This window comes from Heterodontus francisci, unplaced genomic scaffold (assembly GCF_036365525.1).
Source record: "Heterodontus francisci isolate sHetFra1 unplaced genomic scaffold, sHetFra1.hap1 HAP1_SCAFFOLD_43, whole genome shotgun sequence".
In the NCBI taxonomy this organism is placed as follows: Eukaryota; Metazoa; Chordata; class Chondrichthyes; order Heterodontiformes; family Heterodontidae; genus Heterodontus; species Heterodontus francisci.
This window is the reverse complement of record NW_027141852.1, coordinates 15,286,572-15,312,059: the sequence shown is the minus strand read 5'-3', so window position 1 is coordinate 15,312,059 and position 25,488 is coordinate 15,286,572. Positions and strand designations below refer to the sequence as shown.

General features: G+C 46.8%; 1 protein-coding gene and 1 non-coding gene across 2 annotated transcripts in view; both read left to right on the top strand.

Moving 5' to 3' along the window:
• The window catches only part of LOC137364982 (oocyte zinc finger protein XlCOF7.1-like), a gene marked incomplete at its 5' end in the record, with an annotated part of 660,565 nt that overhangs the window by 263,084 nt on the left and 371,993 nt on the right, over positions 1-25,488 (top strand). The gene's annotated exons all lie outside the window — the stretch shown is intronic.
• Positions 5,504-5,594, top strand: trnar-ucu (transfer RNA arginine (anticodon UCU)). The gene is given in 2 exon segments: positions 5,504-5,540; positions 5,559-5,594. It is a non-coding gene; the product is annotated as a tRNA-Arg (tRNA).

Genomic DNA, 25,488 nt, shown 5'->3' with positions numbered 1-25,488 from the left:
CCAGTTGTCTGGTCCTCAAGCCAGCTCCGCATGGAAGTCAATTCCACCTTCTGCAAGGCTGAAACAAATAGATAACCTTAATCTAAAAATGCCAGCAGACCAGGGCTCATCCGGAACTTGAACCCAATATCTCTCGCATGTTAATTAACCATACTCCCGAAGCGAGAATCATACCCCGAGACCAACGAGCCACTGATGGGTTGGGCTTCTTTAGCTGCTGTGGAATTTCACTGGAACCCCCCAGTCAATCATCCAATTTTTTCAGATCAAAGCAACATCCTGCAAATGCTGAAATAAAAACAGAAAGTGCTATAAATGTTCAGCAGCTCTGGCAGCATCTGTGCTGAGAGAAACACAGTTAACGTTTCAAGGCACTCATCTTTTGTGTCAGCCATCCTTTCAGACTGCTTCTGTCCAACCAATCTCACTTTCTATTCTATCCACATTCTAACCACTCACTACGTTACTACATTTTTCATGAATTCCTCATTTATTTTATTAATGACAATTTTGTATTTCTGGCCTTTGCTTCAGACACCACCACAAGTGGAATCATGTCTCCATCTACCCAATCAAACCACTTCGCTGTCTCCTCACATTGCAATGATTCTTTAACCCTGACAGACTGTGGAGTTTCTGCTGCTTGATTGCAGTTCTTGCTTCCCGCCAGTAGATATCACCTCACTCCAAAACAGTGAAGTTTACAAATCTGAGAGAGACACAACAGGAAATAATTGTTCACATTATAGTGAATGTGTGGGATTTAGAAATACTAGGAGTGGAGACGAGTTATTATTGCACTCTGCTATTACATCTTTTATAATGGACTCCAGCATTTTCGCCACGACTGATGTCAGGCGAACCGGTATATAATTCGCTGTTTTCTTTTTGCCTCTTTTTTTAAATAGTGGAGTTACATTAACTACCGTCCAATCCATTGGAACTGTTCCAGAGTCTACAGAATTTTGAAAAAAGACCAGAAATGCATCTGCTATTTCAAGGGCCACTTCCTTAAGTACTCTGGGATGTAGATTATCAGGCCCTGGGGATTTATCGGCCTTCAATGCCATCAATTTCCCAAACATTCCCTACTAATACTGATTTCATACAGTTCCTCCTTCTCACAAGACCCTATGTTCCCCAACATTACTGGGAGGTAATTTGTATCCTCCTTTGTGAAGACAGAACCAAAGTATGTATTTAATTGGTCTGCCATTTCTTTGTTCCCCATTATAAATTCCCCCGTTTCTGACTGTAAGGGACCCACATTTGTCTTCACTAATCTTTTTCTCTACACATATCTATAGAAGCTTTTACAGTTAGTTTTAATGTTCTCTGCTGGCTTACGCTCATACTCTATTTCCCCCTTCTTCATCAATCCTTTTGTCCTCCTCTGCTAAATTCCAAACTGCTCACAATCTTCAGGTTTGCTGCTTGTTCTGGCCATTTTATATTTCTCCTCCTTGGATCTAATACTTTCCTTAATTTCTTTTGTAAGCCACAGTTGAGCCACCCTTCCTGTTTTACTTTTGCACAGACAGGAATGAACAATTGTTGTAATTCATCCATGCGCCCTTCAAAGGCTAGCCATTGCCTATCCACTGTCAACCCTTTAAGTAACGTTCCCCAATCTATCATAGCCAACTCCCGCCTCAGACCTTCAAAGTTTCCTTTGTTTAGATTCAGGACCCTAGTCTCGGAATCAACTCTCTCACTCTCCATCTTAATGAAGAATTTTATCAGATTAAGGGCGTACTTCCCCAAGGGACCCCACACAACAAGATTGTTAACTAATCCTTTCTCAATACCCAGTCCAGGATGGCCTGTTCTCAAGAGGTGTTTTACACCTCTATCAATTCTCCACTCAATCTCCTTTGATATAGGCCGAATAATCCTAGCTTTTCCAACCTAACCTTGGAACTAAAATCTCCCATCCCTTGACCCATTCTGGTAAATCACCTCTGCATCCTCTCAAGGACCCTCACATTCTTTCTAAAGTCTGCTGAGCAGAACTGGAAGCAACACTCCAATTGGGGCCTAACCAGAGTTTTATAATGGTTCAGCATAACTTCCCTGCTTTTGTACTCAATGCCTCTATTTATAAAGCCCAAGATCCCATATGCTTTGCTAACCACTCTCGCAATATGTCTTGCCACCTTCAAAGATCGATGCACATGAACCCCAAGTCCCTCTATTCCAGTACACTCTTTAGAACTGTGCCATTAAGTATATATTGCCTCTCCCTATTCCTTATGCCAAAATACATCACCTCACACTTGTCACTATTAAATTCCATCTGCCACCTGTCTGCCCATTCTGCTAGCCCATCACTGTCCTGTTGCAGGCAGTTCATATCATCCTCACTGTTTGCCACTCCTCCAAGTTTGGTGTCATCGGCATATTTTGAGATTCTACTCTGTATTCCAAGATCCAAGTCACTTACCTTTAGCAAAAAAAGCAGTGGTTCTCGCACTGACCCTTGGGGAACACCACTGTCGACTATCCTCCGGTCTGACCAAGAACCATTTAATATGACTCGCTGTTTTTAGTCTTTAAAACAATTTACTATCCAAATGGACACTGACCCTCCTAATCCATGAACCCCAATTTTGTTAACCACCCTTTTATGTGGTACTTTATAAAATGCTTTCGTAACATCCATATAAACAACATCCACTGCATTCCCTTCATCAGCATTCTCAGATCGTTTATCAACAAATGCAGTTAGATTCGTCAAGCATGAACTCCCATTTATAAATCCATGCCCACTCTCCAAAGGACTTTTTTTCCCTGACCTGTTGGTCTCGTGCTGATAGCAAGCTCACCATAGAGCATGTATTTGGCAATGTGACCGTCATCCATTTGGCCCAGTCAACAGAGTCACCGCTGACTCAAGAGGGCAAACATGCTCCGGATCACTGCACGCTGGTGTACTTCCGCATTCGGCACTCTGTCCTGCCAGGAGATGCCCAGTATCCATCTGAGGCAGTGGAGGTGGAAGCTGTTCAGCCGCTTTTTTTGGTTTGTATAAGTTGTTGATGCTTCTCTACTATAAAGGAGGGTGTTGAGAACACAAGCCTGGTACACGTGGAGCTTTGTATTTTCGGTCAGTTTGCTGTCGGTTCACACTTGTCTTCTCAACTTTGACATGACAGCTGCAGCATTGGCAATCCTGGTGCTGATTTCAGTATCAAGGGACGGATTGCTGGTGATTGTTGATCGAAGGTATGTGAAGCTGTTGACAACCTCCAAAGTGAGGTTGTTGATGTTGATGGAAAGTGGAGTCTCTACGTCCTGGCCCATAACTTTCATCTTCCTGATGCTGATCGTCAGTCCAAACTCTTTGCAGGCCAGGGAGAACCGATCTACAAGCTGCTGTGACTGAACTTCATTATGGGATGTCAGCACAGCATCATCAGCAAACAGCAACTCACAGACAAGGAATTTACCCACTTTGGTCTTGGCGCACAGTCTTGCCAAGTTGAACAGCTTGTCGTCAGCTCTGATGTGCAGGTGAACACCCCCATCTGAGTCATTGAAAGTGTACAATAGCAGCATGGAGAAGAATATGCCAATTATAAAGGATGTGATAACTGGACAGTTCGAAAATGATGATATGATTGGGCAGAGTCAACATAGATTTATGAAAAGGAAAACAGGTTTGAAAAACCTCTTGAGTTTTTTGAGGATGTTACCTATTGAACAGATAAAGGAGAACCAGTGGATGTGTGGTATTTGCATTTTCCTTTGGTAAGGTCCCACACAGGAGGTGAGTAAACAAAATTAGAGCACATAGGCTTGGGGATAATATACTGATATGGATTGAGAATTGGTTAACAGACCTAAAACAGAGAGCAGGAATTACGGGTCCTCCTCAGGATGGCAGGCTGTTACTATTGGGGTACTGCAAGGATCAGTGTTGGAGCCACAGCTGTTAACAACCTATATAAATGATTTGGATGTGGGGATTAAACGTAATATTTCCAAGTTTGCAGATGGCACAAAGCTAGGTGAAGGATGAGTTGTGAGGAGGATGCAGAGAGGCTTCTAGGGGATCTGGAGAGGCTAAGTGAATGGGCAAGAACATGGAATATAATGTGAATAAGTGTGAAGTTATCCACTTTGGTAGAATAAACAGAAAGACAGAGTATTTCTTAAATGGTGAGAGGTTGGGAAGTGTCTATGTCCAAAGGGACCTGGGTGTCCTTGTTCCTGAGACACTAAAAGCTCTTGTGCAGGTGCAGCAATCAATTAGGAAGGCAAATGGTATGTTGTACCCACACGAGGGGTCATGAGTACAGGAGTAAAGATGTCTTGCTGCAATTGTATAGAGCCTTGGTGAATCCGCACTGGAGTACTGTGTACAGTTTAGTCTCCTCATCTTTTGAAGGATATACTTGCCAAAGAGGGAGTGAAACAGAGGGTCAACAGACTAATCTTTTTTTTGCATTTATTTCATTTCATCTCAGTTTGTTCAGTTTGCTTACCTACTGTTTTTTTTCAGATTTGTACTTGCTGCTGTTCAATATTCAGTCCGTTATCACCTAATCTGTACGAATGCTTTGTCTTTCAACACACCATTAACATTTTGTTTGCCTTTGCTGCATGACCTTTTGGTCAGCTATGTGGCCTTGTCCAATCTACACCTTCTCCTTTGTTATCTCTTGCCCCACCCCCACCTCACATGCTTATAACCTGTGACTTTTCTAATATATGTCAGTTCCGAAGATGGGTCACTGACCTGAAACGTTAACTCTGCTTCTCTTTTCACAGATGCTGCCAGACCTGCTGAGTGGTTCCAGCATTTCTTGTTTTTATGTCACCAGACTAATCCCTGGGATGGTGGGATTGTCTTATGAGGAAACTGGGCCTGTATTCCTTAAAGTTTCGAAGAATGAGAGGTGATCTGATTGAAACTGACAAAATTCTTACAGGGCGCGACAGTGTGGATGTAGACAGGATGTTTGCCCTGGTTGGTGAGTCTAAAACCAAAGGACATCGTCTCAGAATAAGGAGTAGGCCATTTAAAACTGAGATGGGTGGAATTTCTTCACTCAGACGGTGGTGAATCATTGGAATACTGTGCCCCATAGGGCTGTGGAAGCTCAATCATTGAGCATGTTCAAGACAGAAATTGATAGTAATCTTGATACTCATGACATCAAGGGATATGGGGATAGCACGGGAAAGGGGCTTTGAGGTAGCTGATCAGCCATGATCGAATTGAATGGCAGAGCAGGCTCGACGGGCTGAGTGGCTTACTCCGATGTTCCTCTGTTCCTAAGAGAGTTGGCGTCAGCGTGCAGCCCTGCTTTACCCCATTGCTGATCTTGAAAGCGTCTGATGTTGCTCCATTGTAACTGATGGAACTGTGCATGTTCTCGTGGAAAGAAGAGATGATGCCCAAGAGGTCAGGAGGGCAGCCTGTGTTCCATCGCAGTTTGAAGAAGCCGTCTCTGCTGACAAGATCAAAGGCCTTAGTGATGTTAATAAAAATGTGTGAGGCTCTGTGGTGCAATGGGTAGCGTGTTGGACTTCTAATTAATGATTACGAAGATATTCAAAGGTTGTGGGTTGAAGTCCCACCAGAGTCAGATTTTGGACCAGAAACAGAGGAGCACAACGGAACAACAAATGAAGAAATGCGCCAAAAGCACAGACTCGGTGACAGAGCGAGAGAGAGAGGAGCAGAGCAGGGGGAAAAAAAAAATCGTGGAGTGACGTCACAATGGAGAGTGAGAGCAGGGAAACAGAGAGCCGCTGGGGTGAGGATACAGGATTTGGTTCTTTCTTCGGTGCAGTGAAAGGAGCTGTTTGGTGAGGATCTGGTAAGCTGTGACATCACAGGCAAGCAGGTAGTTGATTGGTTTGGAAGAACCGATGTGCTTGATGCGAATCTGGTCAGTGATTAAGCTCCATTTTAGTCCTGACGTTTAAAATAGTAAACAAACTAGTGGTAAGTTTAATAAAATATACAGTAAAATGAATAATTGAATAAAATATTTAAGTAGTTAATTGAAACACATTAAGGATGACAGGACAGGTGATGTGTCACAGCTGCAGCATATGGGAGCTCCTGGATGCCAGTGTGATCCAGGGCAAACACGTCTGCAGTAAGTGTTTGCAGCTCAAAGAGGGAGAAAAAAGGAATGTAGTGGTAGTAGGGGACAGTATAGTAAGGTGGATTGACTCTGTTCTCTGCAGCAAAGAGCAAGAGTCCAGACGGCTGTGTTGCCTGCCGGTGCCAGGATTCAGGACATCTGCTCAGGGCTGGAGTGAAACATACAATGGGAGGGGGAGGATCCAGTCGTCGTGGTCCATGTCGGTACCAAGGACATAGGCAGGACAAGGATAGAGGTTCTGCAAAGTCAGTATGAGGAACTAGGCAGCAAATTAAGAAGCAGAACCTCAAAGTTAATCATCTCTGGATTATTACCTGAGCCATGTGCAAATTGGCATAGGACAAATAAGATTAGAGAAAGTAATGTGCGGCTGAAAGACTGGTGTGGTAGTAGTGGGTTCTGGTTCGTGGGGCATTGGCAACAGTACTGGGGAAAGTGGTGGCTGTACCGTTGGGACGGTCTACACCTGAACCATGCTGGTGCCGGTGTTCTAGCGAGCCAAATAACTAGAGAAGTAGAGACGGTTTTAAACTGAATAGTGGGGGCAAGGGATCAAATTTGGGAAGATATGGTGAATCAAGGAGGAGAGACAAGGCAAGAGAGAAAGGTATAAATATGGGAAATGATAAAGAGACCGAGACAGCAAGGGACAGAATGTACAAATCTAAGAGTAAATCGACAGATAAGGCTAGAGGTGACAAAAATAATAAAAGGACAAAACTAAATGCTCTGTATCTGAATGCATGGAGCATTCGAAACAAAACAGATGAACTGAGAGCACAAATAGAATAAATAAGTACGATCTGATAGTCATTACAGAGACATGGCTGCAGGGCGACATAGATTGGGATGTGAATATTGGAGGTGACATGGCATTTTGGAAGGACAGGAAGCTTGGAAAAGCTGGCGGGGTAGCTCTGTTAATTAATGATGGTATTAGCGTAATAGAGAGGGATGACCTAAGTTCAGGAGATCACGATGTAGAAGCAGTTTGGGTACAAATGAGAAATCATAAAGGCAAGAAGTCACTTGTGGGAGTGGTGTACAGGCCACCTAACATTAACCACACTGTCGGATGGGATATCAAGGAAGAAATAATGGCAGCTTGTCAGAAAGGTACAGTGATAATTATGGGGGATTTTAATCTACATATAGACTGGAAAATTCAGATGGGCAGAGGTAGCCTAGATGAGGAGTACATAGAATGTTTTGGGGATAATTTCTTGGAACAATACATTCTGGAGCCAACCAGAGAGCAGGCTATACTAGACCTGGCATTGTGCAACGAGATAGGATTAATTAATGACCTCATAGTTAAGGTGCCCCTAGGTAGTAGCGATTATAATATGATTGAATTTTACATTCAGTTTGAGGGAGAGGAGAGTGGGTCCCAGACTAGTATTTTAAATTTAAATAAGGGCAATTAAAAGGTCATGAAAGCAGAGCTAGCTAAAGTGAACTGGCAAATTAGGTTAAGGGATAAGTCAATAGAGATGCAGTGGCAGACATTTAAGGGGATATTTCAGAATACACAGAATAGATACATTTCAACGAGAAAGAAAAGTTCCAAAGGTGGGACTCACCATCCATGGTTCACGAAAACAGTTAAAGATACTATCAAACTTAAAGAAAAAGCCTATAATTGTGCAAAGGTGGGAGGCAGGTCAGAAGATTGGACAGAATATAAAAAAAACAGCAAAGAATTACTAAAGGATTGATAAGGAAGGTAAAATTAGAGTATGAGAGAAAGCTCGCAAGGAATTTCAAGACAACTAGTAAGAGTTTCGATAGATATTTTAAAAAGAAAAGAGTTAACAAAGCGACTGTTGGTCCTATAGAAAGTGTGTCTGGGGAATTAATAATGGATAATTAAGAGGTGGCAGATGAATTGAACAGATACTTTGCATCGGTCTTCACTATTGAGTATACAAATAACATCCCAGTATTAGCCGTATATCAGCAAATTGAAGGGATGGAGGAACTCAAGAAAATTACAATCACCAGGGAAGTGGTACGAAACAAATTGTTGGAGCTGCGGGTTGACAAGTCGCCAGGTCCTGAATTGGCTAGTGAGATAGTTGATGCGCTGGTTTTAATATTCCAAAATTCCCTAGATTCGAGAAGGTTCCGTTAGATTGGAAAAGAGTGAATGTAACTCATTTATTCAAAAAGGGAGGGAGACAGAAAGCAGGAAACGACAGGCCAGTTAGCTTAACATTTGTCTGAGGGAAAATGTTTGGAGCTATGACAGAGGATGTTATAGCAGGGCATTTAGAAAAAAATTAAGGTAATCAGGCAGAGTCAACATGGTTTTTTGAAAGGGAAATCATGTTTAACCAATTTATTGGAGTTCTTTCAGGGAGTTACATGTGCTGTGGATAAAGGGGAACCAGTGGATGTATTGTATTTCGATTTCCAGAAGGATAAGGTGCCATATCAAAGGTTATTGCAGAAAATAAAAGCTCATGGTGTCGGGGGTAACATATTGGCATGGATAGAAGATTGGCTAGCTGACAGGAAACAGACAGTCAGCATAAATGGGTCATTTTATGGTTGGCAAGAAGTAACGAGTGGTGTGCCACAGGGATCTGTGCTGGGGCCTCAACTTTTTACAATTTATATAAATGACTTAGATGAAGGGACCGAAGGTATTGTTGCTAAATTTGCTGATCACAAAGATAGGTAGGAAAGTAGGTTGTGAAGAGGACATAAGGGGGCTACAAAGGGATATAGATAGGTTAAGTCATTGGGCAAAGACCTGGCAAATGGAGTATAATGTGGGAAAGTCGGAAATTGTCCACTATGGCAGGAAGAATAAAAAAGCATATTATCTAAATGGTGAGAGATTGCAGAGCTCTGAGATGCAGAGGGATCTGGGTGTCCGAGGGCATGAATTGCAAAAGGTTAGTATGCAGGTCCAGCACGTAATTAGGAAAGCTAATAGAATGTTATCATTTATCACCATGGGAATTGAATACAATAGTAGGGAGGTTATGCTTCAGCTATACAGGACATTGGTGAGACCTCTTCTGCAGTACTGAGTACTGTACTGGTCTCCTTATTTGCGGAAGGATGTAAATGCATTGGAGGTAGTACAGAGAAAGTTTACGAGACTAATACATGGAATGGGTGGGCTGTCTTACGAGGAAAGATTGGACAAGCTAGGCTTGTCTCCGCCAGAGTTTTGAAGAGAAAGAGGCGACATGATTTGTTATTTAATTTATTAATTAACAAATTAGCTATCCTCCAGTCTTCCGGTACCTCACCCGTGGCTAATGATGATACAAAAATCTCTGCCAGCGCCCCAGCAATCTCCTCCCTTGCTTCCCATAGCATCCCAGGATACATCTGATCAGGCCCTGGGGATTTATCCACCTTAATGCGATTCAAAACCTCCAACACCTCCTCCTTTGTAATGTTGATATGCTGCAGGATATCGCTGTTCCCTCGCTTGAACTCACTAGCTTCCATGACCTTCTCCACGGTAAATACAGACGAGAAATATTCATTTCAGACCTCGCCCATTTCGCGTGGCTTCACACATAGATTGCCACACTGATCCTTAAGGGGACCTACTCTCTCCCTAGCTACCCTTTTACTCTTAATACACTTATAGAATCTTTTAGGATTCGCCTTTATCTTATCTGCCAGGGAAATCTCATGGCCCCTTTTCGCCCTCCTAATTTCCTTCTTAAGTATACTCCTATATCCCCTATACTTCTCGAGGGACTCGCTCGATCCCAGCTGCCTATACCTGACGTATGCCTCCTTCTTTGTCCTGACCAGACCCTCAATATCCCTCGTCAACCAAGGTTCCCTAAACTTGCCAGCCTTGCCCTTCCATCTAACAGGAACATGCTGGCCCTGAACTCTTCCTATCTCACTTTTAAAAGCCTCCCACTTGCCAGACGTCCCTTTACCTGTAAACAGCCTCTCCCATTCAACTTTTGAGAGTTCCTGTCTGATGCCATGGAAATTAGCCTTCCCCCAATTTAGGACTTCAACCTGAGGACCAGTCCTATTCTTTTTCATAACTATCTTGAAGCTAATAGAGTTATGGTCACTGGTCCCAAAGTGCTCCCCCACTGACACACCAACCACCTGCCCATTCTCATTTCCGAAGAGGAGATCGAGTGTAGCCCCTTCTCTAGTCGGGCCATCCACGTACTGCTTCAGAAAACTATCCTGGACTCACTTAACAAATTCTTCCCCATCTGATCCCTTAGCACTAAGGCAGTCCCAGTCAATATTAGGGAAGTTAAAATCACCGACTATTACAACCCTATAATTCCTATACCTATCTGTGATTTCCCTACATATATGCTCCTCCACTTCCCTCTGACTATTGGGGGGCCTATAGTATAATCCCATCAAAGGGATCACCCTTTTATTATTTCTAAGTTCTACCAGTATGGCCTCACTGGACATTCACCCCGGGATATCCTCTGTAAGTACTGCCGTGATGTCCTCCCTAATCAATAGTGCAACTCCCCCTCCTCTCTTACCTCCACCTCTGTCACGCCGGAAGGATCGGTACCGCGGAACATTGAGCTGCCAGTCCTGCCCATCCCTCAACCACGTTTCCGTAATAGCTACAATACCACAATCCCATGTACCGATCCATGCTCTGAGTTCATCTGCCTTACCTGTAAGGATACTTGCATTAAAGTAAATTCAGTTTAGCCCACCAGACCTTCCACGCTCCCTGTCCTGCCCCTGCCTGGCCTGCCTACTGGACTTGCTTGCTTTAACCTCTCCATTTGCCTCAACTATCTCATCGGAGAGACTACTACTTTGGGTCCCACCCCCGCTGCAAGACTAGTTTAACCCCTCCAGTGTATTACTATAAAATCTCCCTACAAGGATATTGGTCCCCTTCCAGTTCAGATGCAACCCGTCCCTCTTGTGCAGGTCACCTCTGCACCAGAAGAGATCCCAATGATCCAAGTACCTGAAGCCCTCCCGCCTTCGCCAGTCTTCAGCAACGCATTCATTTGCCTAATCCTCCTATTCCTACCCGCACTAGCACGTGTCACAGGGAGTAATCCTGAGATTACAACCCTCGAGGTCCTGCTCTTTAACCTTCTGCCTAACTCCCTATATTCACTTTGCAGAACCGCATCTCTCTTCCTGCCTATGTCGTTCGTACCAATATGGACCACGATCTCTGGCTGCACACCCTCCCCTTTCAGAATTTCCGGCAGCTGCTCCGAAACATCCTCGACCCTAGTATTAGGGAGGCAACATACCATCCTGGAGTCTCGTTTGCGGCCACAGAAACGCCTATCTGCACCCCTTATGATAGAATCCCCTATCACAATAGCTCTTCCACCCCTTTTCCTCCCCTGCTGTGCGGCAGAACCCTTTGTGGTGCCACGGACCGCGCTGTTGCTCTTTTCCCCTGGGAGGTCTTCCCCCCAACAGGAACCAAAGCGGTGTATCTGTTTGAGAGGGGGATGGCCACAGGGGACTCATGCACTGCCTGCCTGCTCCTACTATTCCATCTGGTGGTCACCCATCCCTTTTCTGCCTGTGCATCCATTACCTGCGGTGCGACCACCTCACGAAACATGCTATCCATGACGCCCTCAGCTTCGTGGACGCTCCACAGTGAAACCACCCGCAGTTCCAGATCCATAATGCGAGTAGCCAGTAGCTGCAGCTGGATACACTTCCTGCACACATGGTCGTCATGGAGACTGGGAGGGTTCCTGAATCCCCACATAGCGCAGGAGGAGCATATCACGGGACTGAGTTCTCCTGCCATGACTTACCCTTAGATTAATTAGTTACTCCCTTAATTAAAAAACGCTAATGACACTCGGGGCCTTGTTCTACCCACTACAATCTAAAGTCCTTCATAAGTTACACTGAATAAAAAAAACACTTTAGTAGTACTCATCTTATCAGCAGAGGTTTTTTTTCAACTAAAAAACTTTGCCCTTTTCTTTATGATATTTAAATACACTAACAGCAGTGACTCACCAACCAATCACCTTGCAGCTCTCCTCTGACATCACAGTTGGCTTCTTTTTTTTTCAAAACTCCAGCACACTGGAAGAGCTCCACTCCACTCCTGGAAGGTAAGAGACTGGGCCTCGATCCTCGGATTGGATTTATAGGCTCCGCTCTCAACGTTCTCCTCATATCGGTCCAATTAGGTCTGCTCCGCTCCGCTCCTCTCCGCTCCCGGAAGGTAATTCACCAGCTTTTGCAGAAAAGTAGGTCTTAAGCTGTTGCAGTACCTGTTAGAAAGATAGTCTAAGCTATTCTGAAGTCATCTTCCAATGTCATCTGCATGGAAGCAGGATTTTAAAGGACAAGATGTAGTTTTTAAAAGTCACTTCAATCTTGCTCAATAGTCTTTTCAAAGAAGCCAAGTAAATCTTGATAAAAAGTCATATACATTTAGAGATCTTTTAAAAGCACTTCAATCTTGTTAATAAAAAGTCAGATGTAAATTTAAGAACTCTGATAAGGCCATGCTAAAAAGTTACATACAATTAAGAAATAAAATACAACATTTAAAATGTCTGAACTCATTTCTGAAAGTTGACCACTGCTGCTGCCGGTGTCTTCCTGGAATAGTGGAGCTGTTGTGTCAACAGAAAAGTCCTTCCCGAGCAGGCCCTGAGCCTGTTGGTACCGGGTCTAATCCAACCCAGGTAAAAATCAGGGTACAATGTGGGCAATGAGCCCAAATTGCTGAACTACAGGTCCCTGTCACTTTAAAGAGTGGGCTGGTGCGATTATGATCAGAGGCTCCTTCTAAGCACATTTCTCACCACCACAACTTCCAGATGCTGGTGTTAGTGTGTGCATGTACTAGCAGTTGCAGTGCTGTTCAGACCTCAATAGCAGTGAAAGTCTCAGAGTTCACCGCTATTGGGGCTGTAAAATCCAGGCCAATATCTCACAGTCCTGTTAGATTTGCTCTCCCTCTGTACAAAATCAAACTCCACATATTGTCTTTCACTCACTCCTGTTTCCAGCCCTGATGGTGCAGAAATCCCCTCTCAAAGGTACACAATCCAGTTGATTTCTGATCAAATACCTCCTTCCTCATTCAATAGAGGAAACAGAGACATGAACAGGAGTCAGGTGCAAGAAAGTTTCACCAACAGAGCAAAGAAAGGCACCAACAAAAGTCACACCTACTTTCCAAATCATTTCATTGGAATATTCTTTCACTTGTTTTGTCGGATGACTGCAATAAATCTGAAAATGAGCACCATGAGGTTTGTGTTCACTCGTCACATTTTTGCAACACTTAAAATCCAACTTTTAGATGCAAACAAGTTTACATAAAATGTCAAAGGGAATTTATTTTGAAAAACATCCATTGCATCTTTGTCACTGGTCTGGAGTAACACAGAATTCTTCCCAATTATCTTCCGTTTGCTGATAAACATTGAACTCGTGGCCTGTTCTCGTTAATGGTCACGAGCAGCAAAAACAGACAGAGCAAGTCTGACCGCCCAGAGATGTGGAAAAGGCTTCAGTTTGGGACATATGCAGCAAATCAAATGTTCACCCGGCCACGAAAGATTCAAAAACTGGGGAAAAGGACACAAGGAGATAGAGAATAAGCTAAAGCTGACAATGTAAATATTTCCCATCCTTGATATCTCTCTATTCCAATCCAACCTTCAGAGTTGTGGAAATAATTTTAGTGTAAATTGTGCAGCTCAAGAGTCAAAACCAAAGGGCGATGCAGAATAAAGGAGAACTGCCAAAACCCCAGATTGAACCAGGGATCTTCAGTCTAACACACTCCCAACTGAGCTATTTCAGTCTCACAGGCTTGGGATGATAAGTGGCAAGTAACATTCGCACCACACAAGTGCCAGGCAATGACCATCTCCAACAAGAGAGAATCTAACTATCTCCCCTTGACATTCAACAGCATTACAATCACTGAATCCCCCACCATCAACATCATGGAGGTTACCATGGGTAGCCATACAAATAACGTGACTACAAGAGCAGGTCAGAGGCTTGGAATCCTGAGGCGAGTAATTACAGTGCAGCTGTTGGCTCCACCCCAGGGGCTGAATTTGTTCTGTAAACCATGAAGCAGCTTCCTCTCAAATCCCAGGTTTATCAATAAATCCTCTCACAAAAGCCCCAAAGAGTGATATATTCCTCTCACTCATCCATGACTACTGACTCCCCAAAGCCTGTCCACCATCTGCAATTCACAAGTCAAGAGTGTGATGGAATACTCTCCACTTGCCTGGATGGGTGCAATTCCAACTCAAGAATCTCAACACCGTCCAGGACAAAGCAGCCCACTTGACTGGGACCCCATCTACAAACATTCACTCCCTCCACCATCGGCACACAGTGGCAGCAGTGTGTACCGTCTACAAGATGCACTGCAGCAATGCACCAAGACTCATTCGACAGCACCTTCCAAACCCAGCGACCTTTACCACCGAGAAGGGCAAGGGCAGCAAATGCACGGGATACCACCACCTGCAAGTTCCCCTCCAAGCCACACACCATCCTGACTTGGAACTATATCGCCGTTCCTTCACTGTCGCTGGGTCAAAATCCTGGAACTCCCTTCCTCACAGCACTGTGGGTGTACCTACCCCACATGGACTGCAGCGGTTCAAGAAGGTAGTTCACCACCACCTTCTCATGGGCAATTAGGGATGGGCAATAAATGCTGGCCTAGCCAGCGATGCCCACATCGCATGAATGAATGAATAAAAAAGTGAAGTATCCCTTGTGTCATTGTTTTGGTAGAAAATATAACCCTGGTGGAATTGCCCCTCCCAATCACACCTCACTTCATAGAACATCGAAAATGGAGAAAATTTATGGCACAGAATGAGACCATTTAGCAATCGTGTCTGTGCCAGCTGAAAAAGAGTGATCCAGCCCAATCCCACTTTCCAGGTCTTGGGAATGGGATCTGAACAGATCTCAGAGCTCACATTATGTGAATGTTCTGTTGAAGTGTTGATGAGCTGATATACCAGGGGAGATTCACACTGTTAGACACAGTGTGAAATACAATCAAGTATTTATAAAACATTACAACATGTGAGTAATATTCCCCATTGATTTCTCAGCACTGATGGATTGTGAAGTGGGAGACAGCCAGAAGTCCCAGTGATCCACACTGACCCTGAGCTGAGAATGAAATGAGACCAAATTCAATCTTCAGCCGTGAGATGCTGCAGAGAGGTAAGAGTCCTGAATCAAGGAGAGACTTTCTCATACTGCTGTTAAATCTCATTTCAAACACTCCTTGAACTCTTTGCCGAGGAATTTAGAGCTGGATAACGCCTGTAAAATCAGCCTAAAAAGGAAATAGAAAACACCCACCGTGGGCTCAAACTCAAAAACTTGAGATTCAGAGTTTCATGCTTTCATCGACTGAGCTCACCAGGCCTGAGACAGTGTCCCCGTCCTGTCTGTTATTGGACGGTGCAGCTGTTGGCTCCACCCCAGGGGCTGAATTTGTTCTGTAAACCATGAACCAGCTTCCTCTCAAATCCCAGGTTTATCAGTAAATCCTCTTGCAAAAGCCCCAAAGTGTGATGTATTCCTCTCACTCATCCAGAATAAAAGTTACATCTTTTGCTCTTTTTACCTTCCAAACATTGACTTCTATTTTACTCAGCATTTATTTCTCTCTCCTTTTTATGTTGTGCATTTCCTAATAAACATTTAATTTCAATTATTTATGAGGGATGAAATGAACAGAAAAGATTTTCTGCAATGGTACCGGGGTGTGGGACAGAGTGAGTGGTTCGGATCTGGAATACACTGCCTGAGAGTGTGCTGGAGGCAGATTCAATCGTGGCTTTCAAAAGGGAATTGGATAAACACCTGAATAGAGAAAATTTGCAGGGCTACACTGAAAGGGCAGAGGAGTGGAATTAGCTGATCTGCTCTTGCAAAGAGCTGTCATGGACATGATGGACTGAATGGTCTCCTTCTGTACTGTAACCATTTGAGTCCTTGATTCTAACTCTGTCAAATTTGTTCTGAACTTGCTCTGCTCCAAGGAGAACAACCCCAGCTTTTCCAGTGTCTGCACATAACTGAAGTTATGAGGAACCATGGGGAACCCACTGTAAACCTTCCTCCAGACAGAAATACAACTGTTCACCACCACACTGTCACCCAGCTGTTCACATGATTTGGATGTGGGGACCAAATGTAGTATTTCCAAGTTTGCAGATGACACAAAACTAGGTGGGAATGTGTGTTGTGAGGAAGATGCAAAGCGGCTTCAAGGGAATTTGGACAGACTTAGTGAGTGGACAAGAAAGTGGCACATGAAATATAATGTGTAAAAATGTGAGGTTATCCACTTTGGTAGGAGAAACAGATGTGCAGATTATTTGTTAAATGGTAAGAGTGTGAATGTACAAAGGGGCCTGGGTGTCCTTGTCAATAAGTGACTGAAAGCTAACATGCAGGTGCAGCAAGCAATTAGGAAGGCTAATGATATGTTAGCCTCTTTCACAAGAGGATTTGAGTACAGGAGTAGTGAAGTCTTGCTTCATTTAACCTTGGTTGGTCTGCAGTTTGGAATACTGTGTGCAGTTTTGTTCCCCTTACCTTAGGAAGGATATCATTGCCATCGAGGGAGTGCAACGAAGGTTCACCAGACTTGTTCCCGGGATGGTGGGACTGTCAAATGAAGAGATATTGGGGAAACTGGGCCTGTATTCTCTAGAGTTTTGAAGAATGAGAGGTGATCTCATTGAAACTTACAAAATATTTAAAGGGATAGACAGGTAGATGAAGCTAAGATGTTTCCCCCGGTTGAGGAGTCTAGAACCAGGGGACACAATTTCAACAGAAGGGGAAAGCCACTTAGGACAGCGATGAGGAGAAATTTCTTTACTCAGTGGGTTGTGAATCTTTGGAATTCTCTACCTCAGAGGGCTGTAAGGCTCAGTCATTGAGTATGTTTAAAGCAGAGATTGACAGATTTCTAAATACAAATGACATAGGGGAGATGGAGATAGTGTGGGAAAAAGGCATTGAAGTGGATGATCAATCATCATCATATTGAATGGCAGGGTGGGCTCGACGGGCTGAATGGCCTACTCCTGCTCCTATGTTCCTATCAGTCTGTAAACTTCATATGCATGCTGTCATTGTCCCTTTTATTCCATGGGCTTCAGTTTTACTGGCAGTCTAGTATGTGACATCATCAAGAAGGTTTTCAATAAGTTAAATAAGGAGAAATTGTTTCCAGTGGCAAAAGGGTCAGTAACCAGAGGATGTATTTATCAGGTGATTGAGAAAAGAACCAGAGGCGAAATGAGGAATGATTTTTTATACAGTGATGTGTTGTGATCTGGAATGCACTGTCTGATCAGGGCTTGAAAGCAGATTCAGTCGTAACTTTGAAAAGCAATTGGGATAAATACTGGAAGGAAAAATGTACAGATTACAGGAGACAGCACTGACACAATGGAACAAATGGTCTCCTTCTTTGGGTATCATTCTATGGTTTTATGAACATAATGTTGATACAATTCGCTGAGTTGGAAGGGAAGTGAACCCAGATTGCGGGTATTCTAAACACCAGACCCAAACCAAATGAACAAGCCCGTTGTTTAATCTCTGTTTTTCACACCAGCTTCTCCTCGCTCTTTCTGTGTTTCCTGCCTGGTCTGTTCCTCTGACCTTCATTCCTGACACTCTATTGAGAATGGCCAACTCACTGCGCCTCTCACTCACACCGTCACTCCACCCCTTCACCCACTTCCAAACCTCTCTGTTCAACAGTACCTCACATCTGCTCCTCTGCTCCATTAATATAACAGGAAAACATTTTCAAACAGACATTTCCAGACAGTGAATGTTCCAGTAAGACAAGGTAAAGAGCAGATTCATTCACTTTAAATACAGAGAGAGCAGCTCTCCCTGTTCAGTCTAAGGAGCAGATGTGGTTTCACTCCCATTAGTCTTAGAGACATGGGCCAGAATTTTAAGGGACCGTTGGAGACGGGAATGGAGGCTGGGGAGGGGGAGGGGGGTGTATAAAATAGGGATGGAAGACGTTGGACCGGATTTTTCTGTCAGCGGCTGACATGGAGGGCAGACTTCGCACATCCACACGGCAAGAAGGCATTTAAAGTATGTATGAGTCCAATTGTCAGCAATTTTATTCACTGGATCCAATTGAACTAATAGCACACGGGAACCACGGGGCTTCAGAGCCTCGCCTGGTTAAAGGAGGTGACTGGGAGATGGGAGCTGAGTGTTGGCTTCACTGGGAAGCTATCGGGTGAGGCAGCAAAACTTGGCAGCAAGGGTGGAGGGGGAAAGGGCATCAGGAAACACTGTCAGGAGTGGGGGCCAATGTGCCAGCTCTGCAGAGGGAACAACACCAGGGTGCCATTGGGGCAGTGCCACTTCATTGAGGATGACAAGTGAGGTAAATGTGGCTGGGTGTTGTTTACTGTGAAGGCCTTGCACTCAGGGAGGGGCAACCTGTCATGGGCCTCATTCGAGGCTCTCATTGGATTCGAGGCTCCCATTGAGGAGGAGGAGGAGGAGTAGAGAGGAAGGGAGGGAGGCACAGGCACCAGCAGGGGCACCACAGCAGCTTGGGGGCCCACAGGAAGGCCAGCCTCGAACAGGAGGCTGGAGAAGGAGGCAGAGGAACACGTCAGCCGAGGTTCAACTACCTGCAGATGTCCGAGTGACAGTGTCTCCGCAGACTGCACCTCTCCACGGAGGTCGTCACTGATCTCTCTGCCATGATGCAGCTGTGCCCACTGCGACTTGGTGGGCACCTGATGCCAGTGTCACTGAAGGTCACCGTGCCACTGAACTTCTTCACCACCAGATCATAGCGGGGATCCACTGGAGATATGTGTGGAATCTCACAGTCTGTAGTGAATCAGTGCATCAAGGAGGTCACCAATGTCCTGTTCAGGAGGGCCAGTGACTATGTGCACATTGATCCAAACAGTCAAGCTGAGAGAGGTATAGGATTTGGGGCCATCGCTGGATTCCACCAGGTGTAGGGTGTCATTGACTGCACCCATGTGACCATCAAGGCTCCTGCAGACCAGCCAGCAGCCTTCAACAGGAAGGGCTTCCACTTGCTCAGTGTGCAATTGGTCTGCGACCACTGCAAATGGATCCCATAGGTGTGTGCACAAATCCCGGGAAGCAGCCACAACGCCTGCATACCAAGGCACTCCCAGGTGCCAGAACCTTTCCGCGGCCCCATCCGCTTTCAGAGATGGATCCTTGGAGACAAGGGCTACCCACTGAGGACGTGACTACTGACGTCTGTGAGGAACCCACGCACGGATGCAGAGGAGAGGTACAACACCTGCTGCGGGTCAACCAGAGCGACCATCAAGGAGGCCATTGGTCTCCTGAAGATGAGATTCAGGTGCCTAGATCGATCCAGTGGAGCCCTTCAGTATGTCCCAGCGAGGGTCTCGCATATCGTGGTGGTTTGCTGTGCACAGCACAATCTGGCATTACAGAGGGGCGAGGTGTTGACTAGTGAGGATATCGTGGTGTGTGATGTCTCCTCTGATGATGAGGATGTGGAGGAGGATGCTGCCCAAGCAGTGCCAGATGAAGAACCTCAGGCACAGTAGGAAAGGGGCCATGAGATACACACAAGGGAGACATGAGACACCCTTATACATTCAAGTTTCCTTTGAGCCTTACCACCTTCTGGAACCACAGCAAAAAAGTCTTAGCTTTAAGCAGCCCTGTTGTCGCCTCCTTCCTTCTGCACTGCAGTGTCCAGGTACACATCGCACAGTGACAAGGCCGAAGCTTTGTGAACTCAGGGCTTGGTCCCTCACTTCCAGCCCCTTGGGAGGAAGGGTTTAAATGAAGTCCCAAAGGGCATCAACAATGGGAATGAGACATAGTGAGAGAACATCATTTCTTTCTTCCGTGTGACACCAAACACAACCCTATCCATCTGGAATGTACATTCACCCGTGAACCCCTCAGTGAATCTAGGTGCTCTTCTTAAATCTTTTCCGGGTGCTCCTACGTGGTGCTCCCCCTGCTCTGTCAGCTGAGGTGGAGACAGGCTGCTGACCTTGCTGCCCCATGGCTTGGGATGACATTGGTAGCCGTCCTCTTGCTGCCTGAGGAACCTTGAGGGCCCCGGCACACTGAGGGCCTCCTGCACAGGTACAGGGACCCCCCTCTGTCATCGAGGATGATGGAGGCATGCACTGGCATCACTTGTGTCACTGGCAGAGGGGCTTTGGAGCTACTGTCCACACCAGGAGCACCCTGAGAGGAGACCCCAGATGTAGCAGCCAGCTGCTCCTCCCCCTTATAAGACACACTTGTAACTCCCTGCTGACCTGAGAGGGATGTGGACCTGGTGAAGAGTTCAGGTGCCTCGTCCCCCCTCTCGCCTTGTCACCGCTGGATGGAGCTCATGGACAAAGCGATGGAGTGCAGGTCTGCGCACATCTCCGGCAGCCACTGATTGGTCGACTGGATCTGGCTCTCCATCAGAGTTACCAATCTCTCAAGGAAGGAAGCCAGACACACCCCCATCAGAGACAGTACAGCATGCAAGGCCTGGATGGACTCCTCCATCATCCGAACTTGGGTACACATAACCTCTGGCAACTCTGCCAGATGTTGCCTGACCTCTTGCTGCAGCTGCAGCATTTCCCGTGTTGCTGGTGACACCAGAGGCACGTCATCAGCCTGGGACTCAGCATGGGCCTGGCCTCCCACAGACTTCCAACTGCCAGTGGCTTCGGCTGTCACAGCCTCCGTCAGCTGCCCGGGCCTGTCTGTGACGTGCTCACCAGCTTGTGTGCCCAAATCTAACAGCAGGTGGATACCCACAGATTGAGGGTTTCTGTGCTGGTGGAGGGTGCAGGGGAATGAGGTGATGGTGCACCATCTGAGGCTCCCTCCTCCTCCTCAGAGGTGTCTGGCTGTCCCACAGTCTCTCCAGCTCTTCGCTCTTGTCATTCATCCTAGCCTGCATGTGAAAACAGGGACATTGAAGGGTTAGGGTCTGCCCATCGTGACATTCCAACCACCCCTACTGTGCAGCTCCATTGATGCAGTGGTGAACAGATGAGCAGTGTGGCTCCTTTGCAGCGGATGCTCCCTTGTGCCCCAGGAGATGTTCACTCACTCTCTTAGGTAGGTGTCCCTGTCTCTCCATCAGCTATGGAGCAGCTGCTTTGCTGCCCGGCCTGTTCCATGGCCTCCTCCTCCATCGGGATGAGGACATGGAGATAAGGCATCCACTGCCAGTCTTGGCACGCTCTTTCCGATTGTGGGCTGTCTTCTCCTGCAGCCACTATGATCAACAAAGTTAGTCTCCCAGCGGGGACAAGCCCAATATCTCTGATGGTGATAGTCCAGCAGTCCATGATGTGGACACACATATTCCTCCTGCATGTGGCCCCTCTCGAGGGACTGTGTGAGTTTATACAATGACTGACGTGCACCTCCCACCGAGATGCAGCCAAGCCTCAGGTGCATGTCCTGCTGCCCTTCCTCAATACACATGACTGGGTGGTCACTCCCTTTCCACCAAACACTGCCTCTCACTCTGCCATGCGCAATGTCCAAAGAGTCCAAAGTGTTTTGAGTTTGCGCCTGAGCAGCCCGGATCCGGTCATTGACCCACTTCGTGCACTGGATCCATGTCTTGGGGATGACCCCACGGCTTCTGACTTCACCTTCTATCTCAAAGCAGCTTTGCTTGGTCAGGTGGACAGGTTTCCACCTCCCATCCCTGGGGAAGAGGATCTTCCACCTATCTGTTGTCACCTGGAGGCGAACCTGCACGAAGGCATCACCAAACCATTGGACCATGGTCACTGCAGGCTCGCATTCAGCTCCTTACCTATCATGCAGCAGAGACAGCAGAACGGGTCCTGGGGCATCAGTGACAGCAGAACGGGTCCTGGGCAGCAGAGGCAGCAGAACAGGTCCTGGGGCAGCAGATGCAGCAGAACAGGTCCTGGGGCAGCAGATGCAGCAGCACTGGTCCTGGGGCAGCAGAGGCAGCAGAACAGGTCCTGGAGCAGCAGATGCAGCAGAACTGGTCCTGGGGCAGCAGATGCAGCAGAACAGGTCCTGGGGCAGCAGATGCAGCAGAACTGGGCCTGGGGCAGCAGAGGCAGCAGAACAGGTCCTGGGGCAGCAGAGGCAGCAGAACAGGTCCTGGGGCAGCAGATGCAGCAGAACAGGTCCTGGGGCAGCGGAGGCAGCTGAACAGGTCCTGGGGCAGCAGATGCAGCAGAACGGGTCCTGGAGCAGCAGATGCAGCAGAACGGGTCCTGGAGCAGCAGAGGCAGCAGAACGGGTCCTGGGGCAGCAGAACGGGTCCTGGAGCAGCAGAGGCAGCAGAACGGGTCCTGGGGCAGCAGAACGGGTCCTGGGGCATCAGAGGCAGCAGAACGGGTCCTGGGGCAGCAGAGGCAGCAGAACGGGTCCTGGGGCAGCAGAACGGGTCCTGGGGCAGCAGAGGCAACAGAACGGGTCCTGGGGCAGCAGAGGCAGCAGAACGGATCCTGGGGCAGCAGAGGCAGCAGAACGGGTCCTGGGGCAGCAGAACGGATCCTGGGGCAGCAGAGGCAGCAGAACGGGTCCTGGGGCAACAGAACGGGTTCTGGGGCAGCAGAGGCAGCAGAACGGATCCTGGGGCAGCAGAGGCAGCAGAACGGGTCCTGGGGCAGCAGAACGGGTCCTGGGGCATCAGAGGCAGCAGAACGGGTCTTGGGGCAGCAGAACGGGTCCTGGGACAGCAGAACGGGACCTGGGGCAGCAGAGGCAGCAGAACGGGTTCTGGGACAGCAGAGGCAGCAGAACGGGTTCTGGGACAGCAGAGGCAGCAGAACGGGACCTGGGGCAGCAGAGGGCTCTCAGGAAGACAGTCCTTTAAACCAGGCAGCAGTGAATGCAGGGCTGGCAGCCCTTTAAATATGGTGCCAGCACCTGCCGTTGTGTCAGATGTCGGTGCCATCGGTGCCTCGTTCCCTACCTCTGGTCCTTGTTTACATGGGCCCCACGCCTCCCCTTCATTAATTGGTCGGCTGCTCCGTGATCGGGGTCGGTCGGCCACATTTCACTCGTGTGGTGACGACACCCACTTCCGGTGCCTCTGCCGAGAGCCGCACCGTTAGTTTAAAATTCAGCCCATGGGGTCAAGAGTGGAAAATCTCCCCTCTGATTCTCTCTACTTAAAATGAAGGAGACACCAAATTAAAACTGATGAAACCAGGGATTGTATCCTGGTTCTTCAATCTAATGTTCTCCCAACTGAGATATTCCATCCTCACTGTGAACTCATCTTCATTGGAGACAAATATAACTCCAGGCGGAATTTCCCCACCCGTTCATTCCTCACTTCAGGGGAATGGGACCCGACCAGATCGCGGAACTCAGATTATGTTAATGTTCTGCTCTTGATATCTTAATATTATCTTGCGTTTGAGCCACTTTTAATCAGGTTCACGGACAAATTCTTCCATCATCCCTTCTCCCACATTCTCTCTCTCTCATTCATTCTTTATTCCTCACAATCCAGAAAGGGTTAGGAATCAGAGCTCACCCCCAAACCCTCTGCACACAGACCTCTGTCTGTTACCCTGTTTGATCCAAGAGACCAGTCAATAAATTACACTCATTATAAACACAGAAAGCTGCCTCAGAGTGTTGGACAGAGATAAATGCACTGAAGTCTTTTGAAAAAAGTTCATCTTACGGGTTGTTACTGAGCCCACAGAGCAGGGCGAGCCCAGGCTCCAGCCCCAGCCCCAGCCTGTGCTGTGTTAGCTGATGCCACCTGGTGTGATACTGAGCCACACGGAGCAGGAAATGGCCTGGTTGTATTCATGGCCTGTGTTGTGTTAACTGATCCCACTCAGTGTGGTAGGATCCACACAGAACAGAATGGGCCCAGGCTCCTTCCTCAGCCTGAGGGATGATAGTTCTTCTCACACGTTGTTGTCCAGAGCCCCACACAGAACAGGGAAATCTCAGGCTCCATCCCCGGCCTGTGGTATTTTACTTCATCGCACCTGGCATGGTAAGGAGTCCCCAGAGCAGTAAAGATCCAGCTTCCATCTCCGGCCTGTGCTGAATTAGCTGATCTGACCTGGTTGGCACTGAACCGCAATCAGGGGAGGATGGGCCGAGGCTCCATGGCCTGTGGTGTGTTAGTTATTCTCATTTGGTGAGGGACTGAGCACTATATAGAGCAGGATGGGCCTGTGCTCAGTGAGCTGATCTCACCTTGTGTGGTCCTGAGACCCACACACAAAGCAGGACAGGCCTAGGCCTCATCCCCGGCCTGTGTTCAATTAGCAGATCTCAGCCAAAAGATTTTGATAAGGTTCCACACCAGAGGCGTCTCTATAAGATTAAAGTCCCTGGTATCAGTGGTAATATATTGATCTGGATTGGGAACTGACTGGCAGACGTAGGCAGAAATTAGTTACAGATGGATCTGGATCTGTTTGGAGACCAGTTACCAGTGGTGTCCCACAGGGATCGGTGTTGGGACTGTTGCTCTTTACTATTTTTATTAATGATCTGGATGTAGGTGTAGGGGGCACCATCTGTAAATTTACAGATGATTTGAAGATCTGTGCGAGTGTTTAGACTGTAGACGATACTCGACTGTTTCAGGCTGATCTTCATGTGTTGGGAGATTGGGTTCATGACTGGGAAATGATGGTTAATTTGGGTAAGTGCAGTGTTATTCATGTGGACAGGGCGAATGCTCAACATTCATACACGCTTCAGGGAAAAACATTAAAGTAGGTGGAAAAAAGAAAATAATTTTGAGCAGAGATCTGGATGTTCTAGTGCACAGATCTCTAAAGTTACAGCAGCAATGCTGTGAAGTGATAGTTGGAGCAAATAGAGGGATGGGCTGCATTCAGAGGACAATTGAGTATAAAATGAGGCATATTCTTTCATGGGATGTGAGCGACACTGACAAGTCCAGAATTTGTTACCCATCCCTAATTGTCCTTGACAAGGTGGCGGTGAGCTCCCTTCTTGAATTGCTGCACTCCATGTGGTGTAGGTACACCCACAGTGCTTTTAGGAAGGGAGATCCAGAATTTTGACCCAGCATCAGTGAATGAACAGCGATATATTTGCAGATCAGATGGTGTGTGACTTGGAGGGGAGCTTGCACATGGTGGAGTTTCCATGTATCTGCAGCCCTTGTCCTTCAAGGTGGTGGAGGTCTTCGGTTTGGAAGGTGCTGTCTGCAGAGCCTTGGTGAGTTGCAGCAGTGCATCTGGTAGATGGTACACACTACTGCCACTGTGCGTCAGTGATGAAGGGAGTGAATGTTTAAGGTGGTGAATGGGGTGACAATCAAGGTGGCTGCTTTGTCCTG